This window comes from Episyrphus balteatus, chromosome 1 (genome assembly GCF_945859705.1).
Source record: "Episyrphus balteatus chromosome 1, idEpiBalt1.1, whole genome shotgun sequence".
Taxonomy (NCBI): domain Eukaryota; kingdom Metazoa; phylum Arthropoda; class Insecta; order Diptera; family Syrphidae; genus Episyrphus; species Episyrphus balteatus.
Window position 1 is genome coordinate 91,999,289 of NC_079134.1, and position 25,683 is coordinate 92,024,971.

General features: G+C 34.1%; 1 protein-coding gene and 2 long non-coding RNA genes across 3 annotated transcripts in view; 2 read left to right on the forward strand and 1 right to left on the reverse strand.

Moving 5' to 3' along the window:
• The window catches only part of LOC129921211 (cofilin/actin-depolymerizing factor homolog), a 362,755-nt gene that overhangs the window by 231,938 nt on the left and 105,134 nt on the right, over positions 1-25,683 (forward strand). The gene's annotated exons all lie outside the window — the stretch shown is intronic.
• LOC129921216 (uncharacterized) overlaps positions 11,594-25,683 on the forward strand; it is a 36,239-nt gene continuing 22,149 nt past the window's right edge. The window contains exon 1 of the long non-coding RNA XR_008773480.1: positions 11,594-15,970. This is a non-coding gene — a long non-coding RNA (uncharacterized LOC129921216). The remainder of the gene's footprint in view (positions 15,971-25,683) is intronic.
• On the reverse strand, positions 23,172-24,637 carry LOC129921217 (uncharacterized). Its single transcript, XR_008773481.1, has 3 exons — positions 24,299-24,637; positions 23,660-24,203; positions 23,172-23,606 (listed from the first exon to the last, which is right to left on the reverse strand). It is a non-coding gene; the product is annotated as an uncharacterized LOC129921217 (long non-coding RNA).

Below are 25,683 nucleotides of genomic sequence, written 5' to 3' on the forward strand. Positions count from 1 at the left end.
ATTTTTCAAAAAAGTGTTGTTTTGGGTTTAAAAAAAAAAATTGTGAGTTACTAAAAAAAATTTTTTTTTTTATAAGTATTTTATGTACTAAAATATTTAAAAACTTAAATAACAAAACAGTTAAATTAAAAGTATGATATTTTAGTCAGTCTGATTCATCACTGTGGTCCAGTCTTATCGTTTCTTCTATTTCTTCATAATCTGGTTCTTCTGGCTCAAAAAGCTCTATGGTTTCAGTTAAAAAGGGTTGGCTTTTGCTGCGTTTCCTTTGGTGATTAGAACTCAGGAGTGAATCGGATGTGAGCCGAAGCCTATTTAAAACATCTTGATTGCACTGAGTCCTTGAAAATTTTCTTGCAAAATCATGGCGGTATGAGCGAAAATGCTTATTGCGGGCTTCGGCAGCTTCTTCTGATAACTGGCCGATAGGTAGGATAGCGTATTTTATTACTGTTGATCCATGTACAAGGATCTTATGAAGAGTTGGCGTCATTGGATGCCAACCGTAAAGTTGTACATACATTCTTGCAGTATCCTTGCAAAATTCTTCAAATTTCCTTTCATTAATCTTGTGTTCAGATGACATCGCTTCAAGGATAATTTTGAGTTTCACAATGAAATCTTTGTTTATGCCTGTTATTTCAGCAGCTAAATCCGGAACGGCGAAAAATCTTCGAGACGTGTTCCCAGAGTTTGAATTTTGAAAAAACCTTTCTTCATTGTATTGGGCGGATCTCCATTTTTCCTTTAAATCTATTTAAAATTCATTAAATCGTGATGTAATGTTTGAAACTCGTTTTGGGGGCAATTCATCAGATCTTGGAGTTTTTGTTCCATAAATATCACCTTATCGTCCAACTTTCGGGCTGAACTTTCCTTAAACAACAAATATAACGATTCTCGAGACATCTCAATCAAATTAGCTGACAAATAAAAAAAAAAAATAAAAGTTTAAAAATAAGCAAAAATGATGAAAAAAAATGAAAACTTTAAAGTGTGTTTTTTTTTTTTTGGAGGAAACATGAGGAAAAGGTTTTTCATTCCCCATCATCTATAAACCCTATAGTTTACCACCACATAAAAATGTCAGCCCGACATTGCCCGAGGCTTAACAAAAACACCTTTTAAAAAAAAAACACACACCCAAAGTTATACTTTTTTCCCGTACATCACATTAAGCATGATAAAACATAAAATAGTTGAAGAATTCAAAAAAAACTGTAATATTTAATTAAATACATACCTTGTACTTCATATTCCATAACTAAAATCCACAACAATTCACTTTTAATTATATATAACAACAACTTGAAAAACTCACAAAATTAGCCGTTTTCACAAAGTATACTTCTGTATTTCACAAAGTCTAACTTTCAACTGCCCTCCCTCAAAATTGGATGGGCTTAAGTACTTTTTAAAAGCAGATTATGATAGCTTATCTATTCAGGTAAAAAAAAAATTAATTACATGGGATTCCCCAAAATTTGTAATTAGGACTTTTGACCGGTTTTTGAGGTCAAATGCTCCTTAACGCGTTGTTGAAAACGTTACTGTAATTGGCATATGGTCTGAAGATATTTTTTGTTCATCTTTGAAATGATTTACGAAATCCATCCATTTTCTCGAAATCGCGCAGTAGTCTATTACCGATTTTCTTTGTCCACTAATATAGGTGTAGTCTCCATTTATATCGCCTTCGAAGCAACCGTTTAAGACAAATAAATTAGTATCTTGACAAAGTATCCATTTGCGTTACAAATTGTATCCTTCGAGTTTCTGTGTTCTTTTAGTTTGCGTGATATTACAAAGTTCGTTTCATTAATTTTCAGGTCTCCAGTACGTGCATTCATGTCACCAATTACCATTAAATTTTCTTTTGCAATTACTTGAATTGTTTCTGCTAGTTTGTTAAAATCACGATTCCAGTGGTTGCAATTTAGATAGGTTGGCAATATATATATAGTTCTTCTTTTTCATCTTGTAGTTGCAATACTATTTGTTCATTGTATTCGATGTATGAGCCAACAATTTTATCCAATCTGTATCCAAATACGGATCCGGATACGGTTTTTACTGTTGGTACCCAATGTAGTTTATAATTTGAAAAATATTTACTAAATTTACTTATATTATCATAGGTTAGAAAGGTTTCAAAAAGAAAAAATATTTCGAATTTATGTATAAAATGGAAGAAATCAACATTCATTAATTTATTATTTAGGCCCTGAATATTGTATGCTAGAACAGTTATATTTTCTATTTCAGTAATATTTGAAACACTGCCAATAATATTCTGTTGTTGCTGTTGTAGATGTTGTTGGTGGTGTTGCTGCTGCTGTTGTTGTTAATGTTGTTGGTATTGATGTTCTTGTTGTTGTTGGTGTTGCTGGTGATGATGTTGTTGATGGTGTTGTTGGTGCTGTTGTTACTGTTGGTTTTGTTGTTGGAGTAGGTGTTGGCGTTGGTAAAAGTAATGTTGTTGGTTTTCGTGTTGATGTTGTTGTGTTTGTTGTTGTTAGTGGTGTTGTTGTTGCTGTTGTTGTTGATGTTGATGTTGATGTTGATGTTGATGTTGATGTTGATGTTGATGTTGATGTTGATGTTGATGTTGATGTTGATGTTGATGTTGATGTTGATGTTGATGTTGATGTTGATGTTGATGTTGATGTTGATGTTGATGTTGATGTTGATGTTGATGTTGATGTTGATGTTGATGTTGATGTTGATGTTGATGTTGATGTTGATGTTGATGTTGATGTTGATGTTGATGTTGTTGTATCTCCTCCTATACCTACCAGAGGAAATCGTCGTGCGTTGAACTCAGCACACTTCAATTGTGTTGTACTCTTTGATTGCCAATTCGATATCATATTACGGATATTGTTTTGGGTCAATCAAAGTGCAATCATACAATAGTTGAATTGTGCTGACTCTTTTAACGTGCCGACGATTATCCACTGCGAATGTTTGGGCTTGCGGTCACCAAAATGACACGACAAGATTGGTCTTGATCAAACATTCAATGAAGTCGGTCGCTTTGCTTTCTTTACAGTTAGAACACTTTAACATTGGCGCAGCCGGTCCGCGAATCTCGTTTTTTGTAAACTCGCGAATCTAAATTTATAGAATTAAATTATCAAATTAAATTATCAAATTATTAATTAATCAAAGTGTAAATCAAATTGTTTTAAAAGAATCGCGTCGAATGTTGTGTTGTGTAGTGTTGTTGTGACATTAAAGTGAAGGAAAAAAATATATATCTCAAATAACAAAGAGAAAAAAGAAAAAATATATCTCAAAAAAAAAATATATCTGAAAAAAAAAAAAAAAAAAAATAAAAAACCATCGTTTGTGACAATTGAAAGGAAATACAAAAGGAGAAATACAGGTGAGTATACTTCAATGTATGTACATATATTTTTTTTATATCGTAAATGACAAAGTTGTGTACCTATAAATTTGATTTTTTAAAAATTTTTTTTTTTCGGTTTAGTTTTTCAAGTCAAGTTCTTAGTCAAGTTTCGTTTCTTTCATTTGTTTTTCGTAGTAACTTTAGTTGAGGTAGGTCGTTTGATTTTATTTGATTTAAAAAGAAAAAAAAATTAGATCTGTTGGTTGGCGTTAGTTAATGGCCCGCGCCCAAATTGAAGCCCAACTTAACGATCTAATAGAAGAGTTAGAGTATTTTAAAAAAGAAAAGAAAGAAAACCAACGACAATTAAAGTCGGTGAATGAATTTCTTTTCACAGAATTAAGGGAAGTTTTGAATCCTGAGGTTTACAAACTGGTCAGTTTTCAGCTAACGTCTCAGTGGGGTAAATTAACTAGAGTAGAATCGACTGACGCGATCGTTAACGAATACGTCAAAGCCGTTCACGCTCTAGTAAAAAACCACGCTAAAGAGGCAGAAGACCTTACTAAACAGCTTAAAAAGAGCGAGTTTAGGCGTAAGGAAGCTGAAAAACAACTTCTCAAAACAACAGAAGAAGCTGACCAGGAAATAGACCAGCTCACTATTGAGTTAAACAAAAGTTTAACAACTCAAAGGGAGCTAAGGGAAAAGGGTAAATCATCACCTTATCCTGACGGTTCAAAACACCTTATTCCGTTGCTCACTCCTCAATATACTTCTACACCAAAATCGTCTGTGGAAAGAAACCTGGTCAACACAGGAGTTCAAACCACAGTTGTAGAAGTATCTAAGTCAAATAAAATCACTCAGGTAGAAAAAGAAGAAAAGAAAAATATGCCACTTGAGAATATAAGCAAGGTAGTTTCAAGGTTAGTCCCCATTTTCAACGGGGAGAGAAATCATGAACTTTCACGAAGAGTTCATGAATTCTTAAACGCATGCGATCTGGCCTTGAAAATGGTAAAGCCAGAAGAAGAGGGGATCTTAGTGTCTCTAATCTCAACCCGATTGCAAGGCGATGCGTTTGAGTTAATTCGTTCAAACATTGTGAACACAATAGAGGGTTTGGCAAAACTGTTTAAAGACAGTTATTTAGTGCCAAAAACTCTGGACAATGTGATAAACGAATTAAAACAATGCCATCAATTGTTAGGCGAAGATGTAAAAGCGTTCGCTAGACGTCTAGCGAAACTGAAGGCTACATCTGTTGAGATTATTGACTCAAGATATACCGCAACTGAGTCAGTAGGTCTCAAAAAAGAAGTTGAAAACACGGTGTTGACAACTTTTAAAATAGGGCTAGTCGATCCAGCTCTTCGACAGTTTATGCTGGGGAGCAAAAGCAAAGATCTCAACGAAATCTCTGAGGAAGCCTTGAAAACTTCCTTGCTACTACAGCCAAACTCGATGGGCTATATGGGAGTTGGAACAACACCAAACTTACCTTTTGATCGTATTAGCTCAATGTACCGAATTCCCGGCACTTTCCAACAAAATTACAATAGCCTGACTCAAGCATATCCATCTATGCCTTCTATGCCTCAGCTTTTTAACAATTATACTACACTACCTCACAATTTACCTCAAGTGACACAAAACTACTCATCTACAACCGCACAACATCCCTCACACATCACACATAATGAAACACCTCAATACATCCAGAATTTTCAAGACCCTCCCCACTCCAGCAATAGACAGTCAACAAGGTCAGCAAATCCCATTAAAACATGTGGATTCTGTGGTAAGCAAAATCACAGCTATGTTGATTGCAACATTCGTAAAAGAACGCCATACTGCGACACTTGCGAGGACTATGGGCATGCTCAAAACAGTTGTCCCCGCTCACAAATACGAGCTACTCAGACAATAAGTCAAAGGCCTAGAGTCAAATGCAAGTGGTGTTCTAGGGTGGGGCATGTGGAGGACGATTGTTTCTCTAAGAGAAATTACCTAAAAGACCAATCGGGAAACGCCCTGGGGGCCAATTTGAATCACTAAATTGTGCCCCAGAAAATTCGCTCTCCACAAAATCAACAACAGAAAATAAACACAAAAATAAAAAGAAAATTACGAAAAATAAAAAAAGCAATGTAGACGAAGTAAAGCCATTAGCGCCTCTATTAAACGATCGACAAAAAGAAAAAAGAACACAAAACATTGACTCGGAGGAGTTAAATTTCTTTACTTTTGAGTCGATTCGTAAAACGAAGCAGAAATCAAGGCCACCAGTTTCTGGGACAAGTATAAACCTAGGTCAGTTTGGTTTCTTATTTCTGATTTTCAATCTTCGTTTCGTTTGGAGTAAGTGCTATTCAAAGGTGAAATTCGTTTATAACTTTTTGAATGATTATTTTAAGTGTTTTGTTTTGAAGTGTTTCAACCAGTATGCTTTGCCGAGAAGTAAGAAAAAAATATTGTATGCATTTAGGAATCTTCGTAAGCATGACGTGTTCGTCGAGCTGCCTATGTCAATGGCCAAGTCCGAAAAGGTACTTCTTCTGGTCGACACAGGAGCAGACTCGAGCTTACTAAAAAGAAGTTCATTAAAAAATGCTACCAATATAAATATAAATGAGAGAAAGCAACTGGGTGGTGTTTTCGGTGGAGTAGGTATGACATTGGGTACAATTAAAACCAATTTACTTTTTCCAAGAAAATTTTTTACTAAGTGGAATGTTGTAGATGGACTAGAAGATATACCTGCTGATGGTATACTGGGTCGTGATATCCTTTGGAATCACTCAATCATCAACGCAGTTTCCAAGAGAATAAAATTTTTGGATGGAAAAAAAGAAGTTTTAATTGATCTACCTCTAAAATGCCTGCCAACAAATCCTCCTCCTATTTCTCTATTAAACGTTGCCAAGTGTAGGATTGGAGCTCGTACGCAAACTATTGTTAAAATAAAAATTCCTAATTCCAAGTCAAATGAATTCCTGATACATTCACAGGAAATTGATGATGGAATTTATCTAGGAAACACAATAGTTAAGGCGCACGACAATTACGTCCATGTCCCTGTTTTGAACAGTACAAGAGAGGACTATTTCATGGATACAAGCTTCATACCTACACACTCAAACCTTAAAAACTATACAATATTAAAAAATAATCCGGGATCGAAGATATATGCGAATTTTAAACAAATCCACATTAAGGAACGGGAAAAGAACCTTCTATCTTTAATAAAACTAGATCATAACGTAACAAAGCAAGAAAAAAAAATCTATACAAAATTTATGCGTTAAGTTTAATGATGTATTTTTACTAAAAGGTGATCGTTTAAGCTATACACCCGTGTTAGCCCACAACATACCCACCAAATCTGACCAAGCACCAATCAATACAAAGCAATATAGAACTCCGCAGATTCACAAACAGGAAATTGAAAGGCAAGTGCAAGAAATGCTTCACCAAGACATAATTTCTGAAAGTAAATCACCTTGGAATTCACCATTGCTCATTGTGCCAAAGAAAATGATTGAAGGTCAAAAACGGTGGAGGGTGGTTGTTGATTTCAGAAAACTAAATGAAGTCACAATCAAAGATGCATTTCCCCTTCCTAGAATAGAAGAAATTCTCGATCAATTGGGCAATAGTCAGTTTTTTACCACATTGGATTTGGCAAGCGGTTACCATCAGGTGTTGATCGATCCAGCCGATAGAGCAAAAACTGCGTTTAGCACCAGTACAGGGCATTACGAGTTCAATAGAATGCCCTTTGGTCTAACCGGTGCTCCGGCAACATTTCAAAGGATCATGAATCACATTCTGACAGGTTTGCATGGCATTGATTGTTTCGTTTATTTAGATGATATTGTTGTCTATGGTAAAAATCTAGAAGAACATAATCAAAAACTTTCTAAAGTTTTGGGAAAACTAAGGCAGCACAATCTCAAATTAAATACCGAGAAATGTAACTTTCTACGGCGTGAAGTAACATATTTGGGACACGTATGTTCTGAAGCTGGTGCTTCACCCGACCCAGCTAAAACACAATGTGTTACAGATTTTCCTAGACCCAAAACAATAAAACAGGTGCAATCATTTCTGGGACTTACGAACTATTATAGAAAATTTATACCGCAATATGCTAAAATAGCAGCCCCAATATCAAAGCTGCTGCGTAGTGAAAGTAGTTTCGAATGGTCTCCAGATTGTGAAAAATCATTTCAGTTCCTCAAGGAAGCGATTACCTCACCACCTGTTCTCATCTACCCAGATTTCACAAAGCCATTTATCCTGACTACAGATGCCAGCAACGAAGCTCTAGGAGCCGTTTTGTCCCAGGGCGAAGTGGGTGAGGATAAGCCTATTGCTTATGCTAGCCGTTCGCTAGAAAAATCTGAAAGAAATTATTCTACGATAGAAAAGGAATTGCTTGCCGTAGTTTGGGGGTGTAAGCACTTCCGAACATATCTTTTAGGTCGACATTTTACAATTTTTACAGACCATCGTCCCCTTGTAGGAGTATTTAATGTAAAGGATCCAACCACGAGACTTTTGCGTTTTCACCACAAATTGTCTGAATATCGAGGTAAAATCACGTATAAGCCTGGCAAAACCAACTGCAATGCAGATGCGTTAAGCAGGATACAAAAAGATAACGATTGTATCAAAATTGTTCAGACAAGGAGTAAGGCCAAAAGGAATAGGGAAGTTCCTAGTATTGAAAATGACTGTCAAACTCTAGAAAATCCTGAAGACATACAAACAGTTCTTCGCGATTTCCACAACTCCGCACTAGGAGGGCATCAGGGGATGACAAAAACGTTTGCGCGGATTCGTCGTCAGTTTAGATGGAAAGGGATGAAAAATGACATTGAAAATTACATCAGGAATTGTGACAAATGCCAAAAAAATAAGTCAGGGAAAATGACCAGAATGCCAATGGTATTGACAGATACCCCATGTTTTCCGTTCGAAAAGGTATACATGGACATGGTCGGTGTCCTTCCACTGACGTATTCCGGTAATAGATACATATTAACATTCCAGGACGACTTGACGAAATATATGACCTGTGTGGCAATTCCTGATGCTGAAGCATGCACTGTGGCAAGAGCTTTTTACGAAGAGATAGTAACAAGGTTCTGTATACCCAAAGTTCTAGTCACAGATAACGGAACAAATTTTACTTCGAAGCTTTTTTCCGAAACTTGTAAGCTTCTGGGAGTTAAAAAGATCCACACTACCGCCTATCATCCACAGGCCAACGGTTCACTTGAACGCAGTCACAGACCCTTAGCGGAATATCTAAGGAGTTTTGTTGACAATGATGAACAGTGTTGGGACCAGTGGCTGAGACAGGCAATGCATGTCCACAACAACACGGTGCATACCGCCACTAAACTGACACCAACGAAGAGCTTGTATGGTTTCGAGTTCGAGATGCCGACAAATTTAAAGAGTAAACCTAAACCTTTGTATAATGATGAAGACTAAACATCAACTGCAGAAAACTCATGAACTAGCAAGAAAGAATCTCGAACTGGCCAAGCAAAAATCGAAACAGCAATACGACCGTCAAACCAACCCTGTTTCATTTGCAGTTGGAGCAAAAGTCATGCTTAAAAATCCAACTAGGAAAAATAAGTTCTCTCCTATTTGGTTGGGTCCCTACGAGGTGGTGTCTGTAAATGATATTGTAAATACCAATATTCAAGTAGGTAGGAAAATCAAAAGGGTACACAACAACCAACTTAAGGCTTATTGTAATGATTAAATTTGATTTCTTTTATTTTTTCTTTCTAGATTGTAGACTGACTGGTAAAAATAATAATTTTTATTTTTATTTTATTAATCAAATATAAATTAGCTTTTTCTTACATAAAATTTATAAATTTCAATTTGTTCACTAAATTCAAAGAAAAAAAAAAAAAAAACAAATAGAACAAAAAGTTAGACTATTCCTGTTAAACAAAAAAAAAAGTGATAGAAGAAAAATGTATTCAATACTTAATATTAAACAAACACTTTTAAATGTTGCTTTAATGTATAAACTAATCTTTCTCGTGGCAAACATACCGAACGTCTCAACATCCCACACAACAACAACATCAGCTCCTTATCAAATAGAAAACATTACTTTAACTCCGGCACTATTTGAAGGCATTGGGAATGCTGTCTTTTTTAACAACAAATGGACCATATTCACGAAAATAAAACCCATGGATTTTTCTGAGGTTCTCGATTTTGTAAACAAGTGTGACGCGAAGATCAAAAAGCTGTGCGTTCCTTTACAATCAAAATTTAAAATAAATTGCAACATGAGAACGAACGAGTTGGAAGCTATCATTTACAACCTTCGGCAAAACAACATGCGACTAAAACATATGGTCTCTCACCGAAGAAATAAGAGAGCTATAGAAACAATTGGACATTTCTTCCATTGGGCTTTTGGAACTATGGACAAGGAGGATTCAGATAAGATATATGACCATCTAAGCAACTTGGATACCAACGAAAATGAAACGCTAAATTTGATTAAGAAACAGATAACGGTGGCAAATTCCAATTTTGATAGGCTCAGTAAACCTATTAAAACACTAGCAGAAGAGGTGGAAAAAATTGGAAATAGTTTCGAAAACTTCACCACGGATATGGAAAATTTCGCGACGGCTACAATCAAAGAGTTAGCTGCGACGAAATTGAAAGTGGAGATTAACGAAATGATCTCATTAGTTACTTCTAAACTACTTGAAGTCCAAAGTCGCCAAACAACTGAGCTATCAATTTTTAACGATTTGTACCAAAATAAGCTTCATCCTTTTATTTTGGATGCAAACAATATATCATCAGTGCTGAAGAATTCTAAGTTTGAAAGAATGGTTCTTAATCCAGCCGCGTTGTTCCAAGTTGTTCGGCTGTTGGCCTATCCACAAGGAGACTCAATCGTTTTAAAGATTACTGTTCCGCTACCTGAAGCCACCATGTTTTCCTTGTTCAAGGTATACCCAGTGCGAACAAAACTCGATAGCCATTGGGACTTGGTTTTGGACGTTAAGACTGAATACATCGCAGAAGCAGACGATCATACCTTATTTGTCACCATGTCGCGTTCAGAGTTGATGCAATGTTCCGAGGTCCCGTTCAATTCGTCAATAACGATAAAGGTATGCCAACACCAAAAACCTATACATACCAGTGGAAGCTCCGAATGCCTAGTAGAGCTGTTGCAACATTCTGCAACCTCAAAAACGAACTGCAACTACGTCGTTTCACCAACTACAAAGGGGGTAATCACGAAGATGTCAACGAAGAACCAATGGCTTTTCAATGTAAGAGAATCGATTGCTCTCAATTTTAATTGCGATGGGGAACTGTACGCTCCAGAGCTCAAAGGATTCGGAATTCTGCACATTCTACATCCTTGCGAAATAAATACGAACGAATTGCGTATATCATACGAGCAGGTTTGGAGTTCAAAGCTTAAGATCCATCAACCGAGAGTGAACCATTCGGATCTTATTGAACTACTAAGGGAAAGATATGCCAATCTTACAGTGAGGACCTTTTCGAAACCACCACCACTATCCTTAGGTAGTCATAGCGATATGATTGCGAGTTTAAAGGAGGGGAAGAAGTCGTTAGAAGACCTACAAGAGGAAGCAAATCAGGTCGAAAACGGAAAGCGTGTAAACAGTCAGCGATTGGAAGTCGACGTCCATCGATATTCTCTTTTGTCGATCGGTGTTCTCATATTAGCACTCGTATTGTTTAAATGGTACCTCTCAAGAAGTTCGTCTGAAAACACCGCCAACATACCGAGTTATATAACAACAAATGTAACAAACGTTGTCCCAGAAATATCCCATGCCGTCAAGATAGATGCCGTCGAGATGGATGCCCTGCCAGATCGTACAGCTGCAACGAGGAAATCGATACGAGGAGTAACGTTTGCCCGAGTTTAAAAAACTTATTTGTAATGTATAATGTAGTAAGAAAAAGAGAAAACAAAATAATTAATAAATAATAATTAAATAAAGAATTGTAAAAATGAGATCAAATAAAAAGATAAAAATCTTAAAACTGTTAATTACACTTTTATACAAATATAACGTTTTGTTCTATATACCCAAAAATATAAATAAAACATACTGTCCATTAACTCAGAAAAATATATTGCTTACATAAAAAAAAATAAGGGCTATTTATATATATAAAAGAAAAATTATAATACAATATATTAGAATGAATTAAAAACAAAAACAAAATTGAACCTATTTGTAAATATAATGCTGTTAATAATAATGTTCCTTAATAAAAATATAATAACGTTCCTCAATAAAAAAAAAAATAATGAAAAAATTGTAATGTTATAAAAAACAAACAAAGTAATTCTTAGAATATAAAACTATATTTGTTAAGTATTTTTAAGAAATTGTTCAATAAAAATAGTTTAATCTTGTCGATTGTCATCCGGTTGATCGTGAGTTCTTTCTCCGGGTGGGGAGGGATGTTGTATCTCCTCCTATACCTACCAGAGGAAATCGTCGTGCGTTGAACTCAGCACACTTCAATTGTGTTGTACTCTTTGATTGCCAATTCGATATCATATTACGGATATTGTTTTGGGTCAATCAAAGTGCAATCATACAATAGTTGAATTGTGCTGACTCTTTTAACGTGCCGACGATTATCCACTGCGAATGTTTGGGCTTGCGGTCACCAAAATGACACGACAAGATTGGTCTTGATCAAACATTCAATGAAGTCGGTCGCTTTGCTTTCTTTACAGTTAGAACACTTTAACTTGTTGTTGGTGCTGTTGTTGTTAATATTGTTTATGTTGTTGTTGATGCAGCATTTGTATTTGATGTTGTTGGTGTTGCTTTTGCTGCTGCTTTTGTTGTTGCTGTTTGTTTTGTTGTTGAAGTTGTTGTTGTTGTTGGTGTTGGTGTTGGTGTTGGTGTTGCTGTTTCTGTTGTTGTTGCTGTTGAGTTTGGTGTTGCTGTTGTTGTTGGTGGTGTTGATGGTGTTTTTGTAGTTTTTGTTGTTGTGGTTGTTGTTGTTGTTGTTGCCGCTTCCGCTGCTGTAGCTGTTGCTGCTGCTGCTGCTGCTGTTGCCATATCCGCTGTTGTTGTTGTTGTTGTTGTTGTTGTTGTTGTTGTTGTTGTTGTTGTTGTTGTTGTTGTTGTTGTTGTTTTTGTTGTTGTTGTTGTTGTTGTTGTTGTTGCTGTTGTGGTTGTTGTGGTTGTTGTTGTTGCTTTCGTTGTTGTATTTATTAATGTTGTTGTGGTTGTTAATGTTGTTGTTGGTGTTGTTGTTGCTTTTGCTGCTGCTGTTGTTGATTTTGCTGTTGGTGTATGTCTTGGTGTTGGTGGTGTTGTTGGTGTTGATAATGGTGTTGGTTTTGGTGTTAATGTTGTTGGTGTTGTTGTTTCTGGCACTGTTGTTGCTGCCATAGCCACTGTTGTTGTTGTTGATGGCGTTGTTGTTGTTTTTGTTAGTGTTGTTGTTTTGTGAGTTGATGTTTGTTTATTTTCTCTATGATTTGCTATTCTGAGTTCGTTGGATTGCTGCAACCGGGCTCCTTACCTTCGTTGTTTTTAGGCGACAGCGTTCTGTTCAGATATTCGTTCGTACTCTGCTGTGTTGGGTTTATAGCTTGTTTTTTGGATTCAGTTCTGTTGATCCAATTATAGTTGTTTTTGTTTTTGGTTTACTGATGTTCGTAACTTTTGACTGTTGCGGGGGCGAATTTTTTGTAGAGCGGGTTCTTTTTCTAGAGTTTTCTGAGTCGTAGTCTGTGCTTTCTTTCCAAACTTTTCCGTCTACTACTAATTCATCCAGATTAAAATATGCTCTTTTACCTTGTTTTTTGAACTCGATCAGTTTTGGGACCAGAGGTTTTCTAGCCTCAAGGTGCGATTTCGGGAGATCCTCTGCGATACTGTAATTAGCAATCGATTTTTTCGTTTGGAGAATCTTTTTTTTTTGTTCGTAGCTTTTGAATGTAAGACGAATTGGTCTTGTTTTTTCTTGGGTAATTTTTCCTAAACGGTAGCAGTTTTCAATGTCATTTATTGTTCTTCGATGCTATTATTTATGATATTAATAACAAGTAGCTACTTTGAGCTCATCTGCATTTGATTCAGTTTCTTCTACTTTAAAAATTACTAAATTACTTTTTCTTAGTCCTACTTCTAGCTGCGCTATTCTTTTTTCTTGTTTATAACACATAATTTCTTGTTTTTCTATTATATTTCCCTGTGTTTCCACGATTTTCTCCAGCTTATCCACTCTTTCTGAAATGATTCCTACTTTCTCATCCGTATTTTTAATCACTCTGTCGGTGGCTTCATTAATGTTTTAAAGAATTTCCTCTTTTTGATTTTTTAAAAGGGATTTAAGATCTTTCAAAGTAATAGTTGCCATTTTTTACTTCAGCAGTACTTTTTTGATACTTGATGCCGGCCCTGGATGATTTTCTACTAGCTCGTTAAGCTAATGGGTAAGAGATTTATTTCTACTGTCAGCTGTCAGATAGCTCGTTTGTCAAATGCTATTAAATCAGAGTTCAGTGTGGTGGTTTTTTGTTTGTTCTTTTTTTCCTTTTCCAAAACGTATTTAAATAATTGTTTAATTTATCATTTCGAGATTTAAATAATTTAATTAATTGGATTTATTCTCTATTTAATAAATGTTAAGATGGTTCTAGTTTTTGATGTTTTGCTTCTGTGTATAAGAGAGGATGAAGTGGATGTACTCACCGTATAGAATGAGTTTCTGGAAGTGTCCCGTATAGTTTGAGGAGTTTAAATATAAATTAATTATTTTGAAGATTATATTCAATTTCTTTTTGAAAAAAAACCCGTAAAATATCTTTAATTTCAACCAAAACTTCACAATTTTCAAGCCAATACTTAGGCACACTTCTTAAGACCAAATTTCAATCTATACAAACACTGTTATCTCGAAAATTTTCTTCGTATCTCAGGAGCCAAATCAAATACGTCCTTTTTCAGCCACACCAACAAAAAAAGAGTCAAAGCCATATATAATATATATTTTTAGAGGTGCAATTTATAAGAAAGGAAGAAAAAAGTGCAGTTCAGAGGCATCTAAAATGTTGTATTTAATTTTGTCATGGTTATTGTTGTTTGTTCCTGCCGCTATAGATGCTTGACCTCATCCTCCTCGGTCGCAAGTACCGAACTGAAACAATATGGAAGTGGGTGTGCCCTATAAATAAGTACACTTGTTGATCTTCTACCGAAATAAAGGCGTTTGGGACCATATAGCAAGCTTTCCTATAATAGACTCGCATTATTGCAATGCTAGTACAAGCAGGAAGCCACTTAAATATAAGTAAATAAAATATAGGGCTTTACAAGGAATCTTCATATAATCCCGTCAAACAACATATTTACTGACGGGAATTCAATTACAATTTTAACTTGTCGTTTTATAAGCCAAAAAAGGATCAGTGCGACTGATGTTAGATTTTCAAGGCAAACACAAACCCAAGAGTTACACAGCGGTCGTAGTGATGACGATATTGCTAGTTCCATTTTTAAAATTTTGGGTCAAATATTCTCCGACAACCCTTTCATTAAAACTTTAACTCTTTGGAGTGATTCCTGTGTCTCCCAGAACAAAAACAAAGTGATGTCTACTGCTTTGATTTCTTTTTTGCAACATAAAACGTCTCTAAAAACAATAACAAAAAAATTTTCGGAACCTGGATCCTGGACATTCCTTGATTCAAGAAATAGACTGCGTCCATACCTCCATCGACAAGTACCTTCGGCACTTAGAAGTATTTAGTCAGCTTTCTCTCTTGTGACATCTCAAAAATAATATGAATTTTAAAAACGTTAAATTAAAATTAATTTAAATGCTGCCTAGAGACTTCAAAGCATTCTCTGCTAAAGCTGGTCAGTTAAACTTCTGTTCTATTCCATTCAGTAAAATTAAATTTATCAAATATATTACAGAAGTGGAATATAAAAGCGCATCAATATTTAAAAGATACAAAAATTCTACCATAGCAGCTCCCGTAAATTTGTTCAACCAATGTCTTAAAATTACTAAAAAATCTAACTCGATAACTAAGGATAAGAATAATGATATTAAAAGCCTTTTCATATTTATGCCTAAATCAGACCACGAATGTTATGCAGCGTTATTCAAATCAAAAAATTAGAATAAATTCTTAAATTTGATATTTATTTAATTTTGCTTTTATTTATGATCATAATATTTAATTATTAATTTAACCAAACTTTGTTTATTTTTTTTTTATTTTTTTTAATTTTTTTTTCATGTTTATCGTCATAGGATGACCGATTTTGTTTTTTTCTTTGTTTTTAATCTATTTATTTTAATAATTAAGCCTCTAAGTCAAACCAATACTACTTCTATGTAATAAGAAACTATTTTTGTAATGTTTAATTAATAAACAAAAACGAACTAAGAAAATTGAAAATTTACTTTTTTAATTGTGTCTTAGTATATTGGAGTGTCATACGTGCATCTACTTTGTCGTACGTGTATGGGATGGAAAATGGAAAATATGGGATGGTGGCGTTTTCGACAAACTGATTTTGGGTAAAAACTTTTATAATTTGAAAACCAAACCAGATGTGGCAATTTTGACAACATAAATAAGAAGAAGATATCGCACAAAATATTCTATTAAAAATTGAAAAAAATCTATCGGACATTTTTTTTTTATAGAAACTCAAACCTTAAAATGGGATTTCCCAAAATTCCAAAATTGGAGTTTACGACAAAACAATTCTCGCGTGACGATATATATGATGTACACCGCTGAGGCCTGCCAGACAAAGATTATTTTACTTACCATGCTAAAACCTACCACTGTACGAATTTTTAGCCTTACAAGAGCTACCTTAGTCAAATGTGCCACTAGCTCTTGGACTAATAACACCGCGTACATACAGAAACTGGGTACATATTCACCTTTCGAATTAGTGTTCGGACGACAATTTACATTACCATCAAAACAAGTAGACCCCAGGTACAATTATCAAGATTATGTAATCGAATTAAGAAAAAGACTTCAAATTGCTCATAGAGATACAAGAGATGAGCTGTTAGAAAAGAAGAACGCAAGAAAAGATAATTACGATAAAAAGCAAAAAGTAAACCAACCAGCTTTGAAATAGGAAGAAAATTGGATCCTATTTTCATAGGACCATATGAATTATTGTCTGAAGATGATGTAAACTGCGATATCAAGTACGAAGGAAAAAGAGTTGCGGTACACAAAAATCGTTTAAAGAAATTCTATATTTACAAACTAAAGCAATGCATATTTGCATTAAATTATTTTTTTTTTTTAAGAAAAAGGAGGGAGAGAGACCCTCGCATATGCGCATGTACATATAGGGGAAGTGGGGGCAAGACGTCTATGGGGGCAAGACGGTTTTCGTACTATGTTGTATGAAAAAAGTGAAATTGGCACTACTTGCAATATAAAATAGGTGGCCTTTGGTACGATCGATCACGTCTGTAAGTTTTAGCAATTTCGTGATTTTTGTGATTGTGATTTTTCATCAAATTGCTATCATTATGAGTCAAATTTTCTCAAGTGGGCCACCTAAAACCGACTTCTCGAATTTGATGCTTTTTTTGCATATATTGAAAGATTTGCGTGTTAAAAATAATATTCCAAAGTATTTTTGAAAAATTTCAATTTTGTTAAAAGTTATAAACAAATGAAATTTTTCAGGTCTTTTTGTTAAAATGGCTTTATCTCAGTAATGAAATCATAAAAATAAATAAAATTTGGTACACATATTACCAATTGTACACCCAACAATTTACTTAAAAAAAAAATTTTTCAAAAAAAAAATTATTTATAAATAATTAATTTTGTTATAAACAATTGCATTTTTTACTAACTTCTGGAGTATGTAGGAAAACCATTTTCTTATATTCGATTTGAAATTTTATAAGCTTTCATTATCTGAAAGAAAATTTTAGTGCAATTCATAAGAAAAAAAGTTATGCATGTTTAAACTTTGCCGCATATTTATTTTTAATAGCACTTGTCAACAAAATTGAACTTTTTTTTCTGCCACAAGAACCAAAATATACTTTTCTAGTGGTTTTTGGGGTCTTGAACTCGAATCCGAAGTCAGAAAAATGTGATTGACCTCCGTTTTTGAAATATTACCGTTATAAAAAGCAAAAAAGCGTAATTTTGGCTGTTTTCAAGGTTATGTTTTTATGTGGTATAATTCATTAAAAACAAATTTGTAACGGTGTCTATGAGAACATATTTTATTCTTCCAAAAACTGTTTAAATCTTTTCGATATCTTTTTTATTGCCCGAGATATTTTTAATTAAGTAAGTCTTTGGCTCAAAAACAGCACTGGTCAACAAAATGTATCTCTTTTTTGCCACAAGTACTAAGATACAATGCGCGTCACTTGAATAGAAACAACAATTTTTCTTTAGAAAATAGCGATTGGCGCTTTTGTGAGGTAACCTAGTAGATTTTTGGTTTTGCATTTTCAAAGAGGAACAAGCAATGTTGTAAAAACAAAAAACCCAAAACAGAAACCGTATGGCTACTAGTTGCGTTTTTTCGCATTACTTCACAAAAAACAGTGTTTTTTTGCGTCACTTGAATAGAAACAAGCTCTTAAATTAGATAAAAATGATGAAAATTCATGGAAAACACTAATTTTAGTAAAGCAATATTAATTTTTGACATTACTTGCACAATATAACCAATTATGGGCTACGAGCTACCATTAGGCACCCCAGAAAATGCATAAATAGAAGCTAACATTGGAAATGCACTTGCACCATGCAAAATCGCGAAAGATATTGGAAATTTTACCAAATTTGGATGAGAATATTTTTAAAATATCGTAAACTAGTGATTGAATAAAAAAATAAGACAGGTGAGACCCAAATCAAGAGCAGAGAAAAAAATAATTGCACAACATTAAAAAAGCCTCAAAATGCAAAATAACAACATTTTAAGTTCTACTAAGATTACAAAAAAGTTAGCTATTTTATAGTTGCATTCGAACTGAAAAAAAGTGAGGTAAAGAGTGGTTTTTTAAAAAGGAAAACATACTAACTCAGATGGACCATGTTAATATTAGTCCTATTTCATTGGTTTATGAAAGAATAACTTTTATCGCATCGCCACCAAAGGGCACTAAAATATGTTATAGTAATTCGCTTTGTTTTTATGATGTGCAATAGCAAATTTGAAGCTTCACGCTTCGAAAAAAGATGCAAACTTTTACAAAGAAATAATGGTAGAAGCTCTTGGCAAGTTTAAGAACGTGGAAGAACAACCGTCTCAGAGATTGGACAACGATAGTTCCAGAAAAAACAACGCAATAGAAACAAAACAGATGCATTCCGGATGAAAACGAAAGTTTATTTCACTTATTCAATCCTTAAATTGTAGAAAATGTCATTTTCTTAATTTATAAGAAAACACTTTTATCACTTTCTCCAATTAGGTCCACGATTGTTTACAGTACAAGTGCATTTTCAATGTTAAATTCTATTTATACATTTTCTGTGGTGCCTAATGGTAGCTCATAGCCTATAATTGGTTATAATGTGCAAATAATGTCAAAGTTTAATATTGCTTTACTAAAATTAGTGTTTTCCACGAATTTTCATCATTTTTATCTAATTTAAGAGCTTGTTTCTATTCAAGTGACGCAAAAAAAAACACTGTTTTTTGTGAAGTAATGCGAAAAAACGCAACTAGTAGCCATACGGTTTCTGTTTTGGGTTTTTTGTTTTTACAACATTGCTTGTTCCTCTTTGAAAATGCAAAACCAAAAATCTACTAAGTTACCTCAAAAAAGCGCCAATCGCTATTTTCTAAAGAAAAATTGTTGTTTCTATTCAAGTGACGCGCATTGTATCTTAGTACTTGTGGCAAAAAAGAGATACATTTTGTTGACCAGTGCTGTTTTTGAGCCAAAGACTTACTTAATTAAAAATATCTCGGCCAATAAAAAAGATATCGAAAAGATTTAAACAGTTTTTGGAAGAATAAAATATGTTCTCATAGACACCGTAACAAATTTGTTTTTAATGAATTATACCACATAAAAACATAACCTTGAAAACAGCAAAAATTACGCTTTTTTGCTTTTTATAACGGTAATATTTCAAAAACGGAGGTCAATCACATTTTTCTGACTTCGGATTCGAGTTCAAGACCCCAAAAACCACTAGAAAAGTATATTTTGGTTCTTGTGGCAGAAAAAAAGTTCAATTTTGTTGACAAGTGCTATTAAAAATAAATATGCGGCAAAGTTTAAACATGCATAACTTTTTTTCTTATGAATTGCACTAAAATTTTCTTTCAGATAATGAAAGCTCATAAAATTTCAAATCGAATATAAGAAAATGGTTTTCCTACATACTCCAGAAGTTAGTAAAAAATGCAATTGCTTATAACAAAATTAATTATTTATAAATCATTTTTTTTTTGAAAATTTTTTTTTTAAGTAAATTGTTGGGTGTACAATTGGTAATATGTGTACCAAATTTTATTTATTTTTATGATTTCATTACTGAGATATAGCCATTTTAACAAAAAGACCTGAAAAATTTCATTTGTTTATAACTTTTAACAAAATTGAAATTTTTCAAAAATACTTTGGAATATTATTTTTAACAGGCAAATCTTTCAATATATGCAAAAAAAGCACCAAATTCGAGAAGTCGGTTTTATGTGGCCCACTTGAGAAAATTTGACTCTATGTGAAAAGTCAGTTGTATTTTTGACACTGAAATAATTAAAATTTTTAACTTTTTTTTATAATAGAAAGTGAATATTAAAAAGTATTTTCTGCGAACGAAGGAGTCATAAAGATAGATTTAAAAAAAATTATACAGAACATAAATATGATATGACTGGGACAAGACCGCCCATGGGCGAAATTGGAAGCTCTGGTAGGTTAAACAAAGTGAAAAAAGAAAATTGATGATTCTGATGAAGAGGACTTTGCAGACTGTATTTGTACCTTTTTCCTGCAACTGTTTTCTAGATCCAATCCAAAGTATTGTTGGATTAAATGCAAAATGTGTACCAAATGGTACCAAAAAGCTTGTGCTGGAGTGAGAACTATGAAAATATAGCATAATTGTGTTATTATTACAAATAGTCTGCATTTAATGCAATAGAAACGGTCTTTCTACCAACAAAATTTGATAGGGCGGTCTTACCCCCATGTGGGGGCAAGACGGTTTTTTGTTTGATGTTTTTTCAAAGCGTATTAGGTATCTTTTGTTCAGTACTTTTTTATTTTTTTTTATAATAATGAGAGTTACTGCAAAAGACATTAAACTTAATGAATAAAAACTTTATTCTATTTAAAAGATGTTTTTTATTGGTTTTTAAGACAGTCAAACACTGAGTGGGCGGTCTTTCCCCCACTTCCCCTACATACAGTTATTCATTATATAATATATACAAACACTTTTTTTTTTTGATAGAAGGAAATCTTCAAAAGACACTTGGCAGTATTCGACACCAAGTAGTGTGGGACTTTTAACCACTAAAACCACCTCTTAATCAGGACCAATCTTTAAGGATCGACATCAGATTTTTCTTTCTTAACTTTGTAAAATCACTTTGGGGGAGGTTTAAACTTTTAATACTTTCCCATGTTTTTTTAGAACATAAGCTCATGAGGCTTAGTTCTTCTTAATCTTCGAACATGGTTTCTTATATTCAAGACTCTGGTTGTGCGATACAGCGTATTTTTTAACAACTTCTGTAACCATTTATATTTGGAGGTTTCATAGCTGAAACGGACCAAGTCAAAAAAAGAAAAAAAATTCAAATCTTGTGCCAAAATCTGCGCAAGGTTTGACTCTACGAACGTCTTTCATTAGTTTGATCCAAAAGTGTTTCGATTAAAATTGTCATCTGTTCGAAAAAAATTTTCACCATAAGATTCAATGGAAACGTATTTACTTTAGCTCGTTATATCTCCGAATTCACTTTTTGTGACTTGGTTCACTTCAGCTCTTAGCCCTTCATTTGTAAATCATGATGTAGATCGGTATTTATGTACCAAGATGCATTAACTATTCCACGAAGGACTTTGTTTTGGAATTTTTGGATGATTTCGGTATTTGTTTTCTTTGTACAGCCCCATAATTGGATTCCATAAATCCAAACAGGCTTTAGTACTTGATTATACAGCATTATTTTGTTTTAGATTGATAAATCAGAGTTGTTACCAAGAAACCATTACATTTTTCTATGTTTCAAGTTTAGTTCTTCTCTTTTCTTTTGGACGTGCTCTTTCCACTTTAGCTTTGCATCCAAAGTCATTCCAAAGTATTTGGCCGTATTGGCGTAAGGTACAGCTTGATTATTATTAATGAATATTGGAATATTGTTTATCTGTTTATTTATAAGGTTTTTATGTGAAGATTTTGTTTCATTTAGTTTGACACGCCATTTTTCGGTCCAATCTCTCACTGTGTCGACGGCATTTTGTAGAGTTACTGCTGCCTTAGAGACACATTAGTCGGGTAACAAAATTGCGGTATCATCTGCAAAAGTAGCCGCTATGGTGTGATTACCAAATAGAATATCCCTTGTGTATAGTAAATACAGGGTAGGACCGGCTTCTACTTTCTTCAATTCCGAGTATTCTTGATCGTGCCTTACTCTAATCAATCGGTCTGAGATGTACGATTTTAATATTTCAAAGTACTGCCTGGGAAGATCCCTTTGCAGTTTGTACTCAAGTCCCTCATGCCAAACCTTGTCAAAAGCTTGAGCAACATCTAAGAAAATAGCTGAACATATTTGTTTTTCTTCTGATGCTTTTTCTATTACATCCGTTATTCTATGAACTTGGTCTATCGTGGGATGTTTATTTCTAAAGCCAAACTGATGGTTTGGGATTAACCTTCTTTCTTCTAGGATTTTGCTAAGTCTCTTCAGAAGCAGTTTTTCAAAATCTATTGTCATAATTGGTATAAGCGATATTGGTCTGTAAGACGTCACCTCTGTAGGTGGTTTACCTTGCTTTGGTATGACAATTACTTCAGCTATTTTCCAATGGTGTGGGACATACAGGTGCTTAAGGCATGCATTTATTATATATTGGAGTTTTATGAAGGCTTTCAATGGTATTTCTTTCATAACCTGAGCAGTAATTAGATCGTAATTTTTGTATTTGATAGTTGATGTAAACACATACTTTTTTTTCTTTAAGTCTTACAATTGGTATTTCACTTTCATCTGTCTTATCAACACACTGTAAGCTATTTTCAGCCACGTTTGATGAGTATGGCTTAAAAACATTCGCAAGATGTTCAGCGAAAAGGTTAGCTTTTTCTTTCGGTTTACCGATCCATTTCCCATCTTGAGATTTCAAGGGCGAGTTTTGTAACTGCGTTCTTTTCAGGCGCTTGGCTGCTTTCCATAGCGAAAAATAGTTTGAAACATCAGTCGTTAAATTCTTTAGGAATGTACTGAGTGAATCATTTTTAAATTTGTAAATTTGTTTTTTTTTAACCAAAAACGCGGTTTTTGCGAAAAACCCTAAAAACCTATACCAAAAACACATGTTTTTCCATACATTTTTCATAAACCACAAGTTTCCGTAAGACACAAGTTTTTGATGAAACTCGCCAAAAACCTGAAAATGAAAACATTCAACTCCAAACGAAATAACCAAACAAACCTTTTGAGGAATTCAGCAACAATTCAGCAGACAAAAAAAAGAACTGACAGCAGACTAGAGCCACAGCTCAAAGGCAGCCGAAACAACGTTCATATTTACAACAAAATGTCTAAAGAATTTGAGGGGCGGACAATTTATTATTCTCCGGAAGAAATTATAATGAAACTACACAATTTAACGACCAAATAAATAAAATTATATTTAAATTGTCAGAGTTCATTTTATTTGACCAGTTGTGTTAGCGCAAGCTGATTTAAACAACAAAAATTAAATCCCATTGAAAACTTGACATTTGGATGTCAAAACATTTTAAACGTTAAACAAAAGCCTGTAAACTTGTAGTGTGACCGCTTTTCAGGCTTTTAAAAACTTTTTGTCATAAACCGCGTTCTTGGGTTTGGTGTGAAAAGGCTATAAGATTGTTGCTTATACGGTCAAACGTTGTTTTATCATCTGGGAATCTAGTATTTTGCCATTTTCTTCGAGCTCTTCTTTTCTCTATTATCAACTCTCTTATCTGTAAAGGATATTTTATTTCATTTTGTCTTCTATTAGAAAATGTTGGAGTACTTTTTTCACCGCCCTGTTGCACATCAGCAATAAATTGTTCCACTTCATGGTCAATTTGCTCGATTGTATCCATGGGAGATCTTAAATTTATAAAACTTAAAAGCCTTTCTCTAAAATCACTCCAGTTTGTTTTCTTATTTATAAGCTTTGGGTTACTTTTTTCTATTACTTCCGTTCCGATTCACTTAGGGCCAGTTGTTCAAATATTTAATCCGTGGATCATCAACTTTTATCTTCTGAAATCGGTAGCAAGGCTGAAGTTTAGCACTGGTTCAAGGTTCATATAAGTAGAAATAGCCACATTCATGCTTGAACCACAGTTGACCCGCAGCAAATCCACCGAAATCGGTGGGTTAAGTTCCTGATCCGAGGCTGAACCACGTTTGTACAACTGGCCCTTAGTGCTAGAATCACTGGAGTATGATCTGATGACAGGTCATAATTACCTTCGACACTAATGTGATTTCGTTTGATTCCTCTAGCTACGAAAAAGTCAATAAGGTCTGGTATTTTGTTAGTATCGGAAGGCCAGTAAGTTGGCGACCTGGAAAAAAAATAACGTAAAAAATACGTATAGTTATCAATTATTATTTTATATTTAATTAAAAAAAAATTAATTAAAAAAAAACCCATACATACAAAAATTTAAATTGAGTTCTGCAATCTTCTAGTATGTCCTATTATCATATCGCTGGCTGAGAATTATAGGGTTGTATGTCAACTCACCTTAGTTTTGCGAAAAAAATAGTAATATCCCTTCAAGCAAACAAGTCCGACCTCGGTCCGAATCCGCTCCGCCTCAGACGGAGCTGAGTCCGACTTCGGCTCAGAAACGGGTCCGAAGGCGGCTCAAATTAGTATGGAAATTATAATCACCGCGGAGCCGATTTAATATGTATTGGTTTTTTCACCACGATTTCTCCTTCGACTTTGTGTTCATACACAAAAAGTTGCAAGTGTGTGGGTGCAACCCCGTTTTTCTCGATCGGAGGTTGGAGTGTCTTTTCTGAACTCCGTTTTCTTGCTTGAAGGGATAGCAGTAAAGTATTAATGCAATCTTATAAAGGACCCTAAACAAATCATAAAACAATGAAAAAAACATTAGGGGTATTCACGATCCGATGCAACTGGTCTTGTATCATTGCAAAAGTGCAAAAGTGTAAACTCTTACAACACTATAACAACAAAATATACGGATTAAAATTTTACAACAGTCTTGCACTTTTGCAATACCCTAGACCTATTGCAAAATAAAAATACAATAGAGTAAAATTATTTTTGACAGATGGCAGCTCACCGTCGCGTCGCCTATGATAAACTTTTGTCTTTTTTATTCTGTTTATTATGGTTGTCGGCTTGTCAGTACTCATGTCCCGTAATTTAGTTTCTTTTGATGTAAAATAATTTGTGAAAATTAATTAACCCGAACAAAACAAAGAATTAAATTATAAAAAATGGAAAAAAGAAGAAGCAACAGTGGAGGAACAACCCTGTTAAAAAAAAAAACATCATGAATTTCATTCATGCTTCAATATTTACTATAGATAAGAAAAGGGACGTTCACGATCTATTGTAAAAAAATAAAATTTTACATTTTTACTAGGCCTGTTGCACCCGATCGTGAATACCTCTATTAATTTCACCACAAAAAAGGATTCTATGAGCATTTTTTTAAAATGACATAGACTTGCGGACATGAGATTTTTTTAGATTTTTGACATAAGTTATAGAATATCCAAACAAAGATAGAAACAAAAAAATTAGCCTATTAGCACTTAATCCAAGATTGTACCAGGATGTTTTTAGTGCATATCCCAAAATTTCCCCTTTTCTTAAAAAATACCATTTTTTCATAGATATCAAGGGGCACGGTAGTGCCCAGCCAAGTTCTCTAGCAACTTTGGCACTACACCCTTATTTACAGGAAACAACTCAGGCCATTTTCGACCCCCCTCTAACTTCCACACCAAAGATGCCAGAATATTCGCTACATTTGTTGACCTGGCCGAACCCAAATTCCTCAC